The following is a 4,626-nucleotide window of genomic DNA, read 5'->3' on the forward strand; positions in this document are numbered from 1 at the left end:
GCTCAGCGGCCGTGGCCCACGGGCCCAGCCGCTCCGCGGCATGTGGCGATCCTCCCGGACTGGGGCACGAACCGCGTCCCCTGCATCTGCAGGCGGACTCTCAACCGCTGTGCCACCAGGGAAGCCCCCGGTATTCTTAATCGCTACAGGTCTGCTGAGGGGTAGGAAGATGGGTCACTTGTCAGGACAAGCTCTAAGTGGAAGAGGAACTCAGAGATTTTAAAGGCTAGTTCTCCCCGGACCTTCTCTTTCCCCAGGTCCCAGCCAAACACCTAAGAAGAACAGCAGGGCCTCCTCCCAGATCCGGCCTGCTGCTCCCAAGCTCATCCCGGTGCTGAGCACCAGTTCCAGGAAACACAAAAGGCCCATCTGCAAGCCCCCTGGCCCATGCTGGGAAGATGCACGGCTGCCCGCTGAGAGGCAGAGCCATAATTTGGGGCTATTCTTAGCAAACCACTGGCTCCCCTCCCAGAGGCCCAGCAGGAGGCAGACCCAAGCTTCATACACCCTGCCTGCAGGCACGCAGAGGTCCCACAGGGCTAAGGAGCGACTGGTGGGCAGGAGGTGAAGACAAAGCCCTCCATCTTTCAAACCAGAGGTGCCTGGCCTGCTAGCCTTCCTTCCCAGGGCCAGGCACCTGGCTGCTGAAGCGGCTCTGAAGAGTCCCGGCCACAGGGGAAGGCTGGTCACCAAGGCTCCACTGACAGTGCTCGCTCTGTGCCAGACCCTGGGCCACACACTTTCCACTGATTATCTCACATTTAACCCTCACCACACCCCAAGGGCAAGGGGTTACTGGCACCATTTTAAAGATGAGACGTTTCACTTTAAAGATGAGTTAGTTAAGACATTAAGTAACTTGCCCAGGTAACAGGGTGAGTTAGTGTCGAGCTGTATCTCCCAATCTCCAGGTTGAGCCATAGCCAGATTGGGGGCAGGGGGGCCTTCCCTGTCCAAGGGTTTGGGGGAGGGGCAGTCCATACCAGAAAGCAAAGGTCTCATCAAAGACCCAACTGCATGTCTACTCTTTCTCTTTCCCAGGGATTGTCCCTTCCCTGCCAAAAACCCTCAGGCTTGGGCTCAGAAGGAGAGTCCCCAGCCAGGTACCTCCCCTACCCTGACCACATGACCTCACTTCAGGAAGCTCTGGAGACCCAGGGGAGATGAGCCTCAAAGTTCAAGAAGTCCCTGATGGTGTTTAAGTCATGCACCCAGCCCTGTAACTTAGGGAGTACGGAGGTCAAAGAACTCTCAGGGTGAAACAGAGGATACTGAGCCCTTTGGGGTCTTCAAACTCCAAAGCAGGAGTCCAGAAATGAAGCCACACCACACAGCACCTGTACCACCTCCACCCCAAACAGGTCAGCTTTCAGGCACTGCTGCCACACAGAGTCACAGGGATAACTGAGCAGCACTTGCCTCAGACTATATCTTGGTACCTACCTCCGACTGTGTTCTGCCCTCTGCTGCCGGAAGACTCAGCAGGTATAAGTGTCTGTGTCCCAGATGCCCAGAGCCAACTCCATGTCTGCCCAGGATTCAAGGCACGTCCATGTGGCTCCATGTCTCACATTGGTGAATGTCAGCTCACATCCCTGTCTGTGCTTCCGTGAGCCCACCCATGTCTGTCCACTTCCATCAGCCAAATCTCCATGATAGCGTAGGTCCATCTATAGAGTATCTGCAGCCTGTGCGTGGTCCACGCTTGTGTGTTCACACTGTCTGCCCCGGCACGTGTCTGTGCCTTGGGTTGCTTGCCCACCTCCATTGCCTTCGTGTCCATCTGTATCCAGTTCCTCACTGCCCTTGCCCACACAGTTATAAACCTGAGCACGCACGCACATCTCTTCTCATGCCAGCATTCCCCACCTGTGCCCAGGTGACCCTGTGTGTGCCACCTGTTTGGAGGCAGGTGGGTGTGTTCACCCAAGTACTCACAGTGCCGGCCAAGGGCTAAAGGGTGAGTTCAGCAACACCCACCCCCAGAACAGCTCCCAAGGCCACAGGCACGAGCACACTGCCACCTCTGCAAAGTGTTACAGAAAACAGAAACTTGCCAGGGATGATGCGGGAGAGGGCAGAGCCCTAGACAAAGCAGAACCTCAGAAGTGAGGTCAGGATGCCCCAGGTACCACTCACCTCAAACCAGCCCTGCCAGGCCTGCCCACCTCCAACACCCCCAACTCCAACCCCCGATGGCCAGCGAGGGCAAGACTGTCTGTCTGCACTCACAGGAAACAGTGTCTGGCTCAGGGCCTCCAGCCTGACAAACTCATCCCCAGCCCCCAGCGATAGAGGCTCTTCCGAAAGGAAGCCATCGATAGAGCCTCTTCCGAAAGGAAGAGAGGACTTCCTCCTGTAAGGCTGGATCTAGACCCTAAACCTCATGAGCCCCAAGAAGGCTGGGAGAGTCCTATGGTTAGAGCCTGACCCCAGAAACCAAACGTGCTTCTTCAGAAATCCACCAGCAGAAAAACAAAAAACACCTGGGAGTGGGGCTGGGGCACACTCCAGCTGCGCCCTGTCCACGGAAGTGGTGAGAGGGCCTAACCACTAGCACGATAATCACAAAGGATGGGTATGGAGACAGAACATTTTAAACATATTTGCACGGCTGCCTGAGAACTGCATCCCAGCTCCCCTAGCAACTGCAGACCGTATCACTCACTCAGCAATTACTCGTGTGTATGCTCTTGGTATTTCCACTAGCATTACTATTAGTCCGGAACTGGGATGGAAACCCTGTATTAGCGAACTTTCTTTGTGTTTATGTCTTGTCTCCCCCCGTGGGGCTGAGCCACCTAAGGGGAGAACCCTCCAACACCTTCCACCACTCCCACCCTCCCTGGCATTTAAGAAATGCTCAGTCACGGGTCCAGGTTGCTCTGCAGGAAGCCAAGGAGTCGGTGCCTGGAATTCTGGTCGAGAGAGTAGGGAAGCTAGGAAGCTTCCTGAAGTCGGGGAGCTTTTCTTCCATTTCTGACTCCCCAAGAGATAAGAACAGGTTCCAACCACCCTGGCCACTTTCGAAAGTCCAGGGAAACAGTCTCCCGCACACTGCACTCTGCTTTCTGACAGGCCTCTTGCCCCTTCAGGAAAAACCTCTGAAGATGAAAAGGGAGCTCCCCTCGGAGACCCAGGCCTACAGAAGGAAAGGACCAGATGAGGCCCAGCATCAAAGCTTGCACCCACTGGGTTCTCTGGACTCTTCCCGGTGCCATGGGCCTCAAGCCCCTAAAGAGGAGCCCAGGGACCCCAAGTGTGGATCATGAGGCGTCCTGCCTCGCCGCAGCTGCACAGGAAGCCCAGCTCTTGGGCCTTGCCCCAGGCCTAGCCATTACGAGTGGAGGTGTCGCCAGCTCACATCTACCCCAGTCCGAGGGAAACCTCCTCGAGGAAGTCGGTAGCCCAGAGCCGGACAGACAGAACGACTCAATAACTCCTCACTGTTTAATATGTGAGGTTCCGCTTCTCTCCCAGGCAAGGATCCCGCGCGGGTTTGGGTGGGAGCCCAGGACCTCTCTTCTCCGCGGAGCCCAGGGAGGCGTGCGATCTGGGGGATGGGGAGTGGGTGGTCCGAGCAGCCCCGGCCCGGGAGTGCCCAGAGAACTCCTGAATCGGCCCTCCCTCGCCAGCCCAGGTCCGGACGCGTCGGTACCTGTCAGCCCGCGGCTCCGGGGCATCAGCGCTCCTGCGGCTGGCGCGCTGCGCCCGAACAGCGGGCGCCGAGTCAGGCAGCGGCGGGTCGCGCCCGGCGCGGGCTCCGGCTGGCTCCTCCCAAATTCCCCAGCCCATCCGTGGGCAGAGGCGGTTCCGGAGGCTGGCAGGCCGGGCGCGACGAGGCGAGGCCACGAGAGAAGGAGCCCGCGCTCGCCGGCGAAGAGAGCTACCCGCCTCAGCCGCAGCGCGCCGCGCCGCTCCGCTCCGCTCCGCGTGCCCCACGACCCCCAAGCCGAGGGGCGGATCCGGCCAGGCCGCCAATCACCGAGCCCGCCGCCGCCCGGCCAGCCCGAGCCCCGGCCCCAGCCGCCAAGGGGGCGGGGGTCTCGGATTTAAAGACACACTCACCAAGCAGCGTCCCGATTGGCATTCCAGAGCCGCGGCAGCCTGGCGGGGAGGGAACGGGAACGGCTGGCCCCACCTTTCCCGGCCCCGCTTCTTCCCTTCGCCCATCCACCCTCCGCCTGGGAGGAAAAGTTTGGGACGGGGGAGACAGCCTGGGAAGCCAGCTTCTCTTCCCTTGTCGTTAGTTCGTCTAGTTCTGGAAGAAGCCCAAACCCTACATCCAGCCTCCCTGGCAGGAGAAAGAAGCAAAAGCTCTCGGCGCCACACCCCCTCCCAGACTCCAGCTCCCCGGGAAATAGGCTGGCCCTCGCCGCTCTCTGCTTTTTAAAGCCAGGCCAAGCCTCGGCGGGACCGAGACAAGCAGCTGGGCACCGGAAGAATCCTCGCTGTGCTGTGCAACCTGAGCCAGGCGATTGCCCACTCTGGACCTCAGCCACCACAGGAGTCAATGGTTGAGCCCTTAAAAAGCAGACTGTCCTGGGCTTCCCTGGTGGCACAGTGGTTGAGAGTCCGCCTGCCGACGCAGGGGACGCGGGTTCGTGCCCCGGTCCGGGAAGATAC

The 4,626-nt window shown here is 59.3% G+C and overlaps 1 protein-coding gene across 1 annotated transcript in view; it reads right to left on the reverse strand.

The window, feature by feature from the left end:
- PALD1 (phosphatase domain containing paladin 1) overlaps positions 1 to 3,784 on the reverse strand; it is an 82,216-nt gene extending 78,432 nt beyond the window's left edge. The window contains exon 1 of the mRNA XM_007454556.1: positions 3,659 to 3,784. The gene's annotated coding sequence lies outside the window, so the exon portion shown is untranslated. The remainder of the gene's footprint in view (positions 1 to 3,658) is intronic.
- Between the last annotated feature and the right edge of the window lie 842 nt (positions 3,785 to 4,626).

Source organism: Lipotes vexillifer, unplaced genomic scaffold (assembly GCF_000442215.2).
Source record: "Lipotes vexillifer unplaced genomic scaffold, Lipotes_vexillifer_v1.1 scaffold708, whole genome shotgun sequence".
Lineage (NCBI taxonomy): Eukaryota > Metazoa > Chordata > Mammalia > Artiodactyla > Lipotidae > Lipotes > Lipotes vexillifer.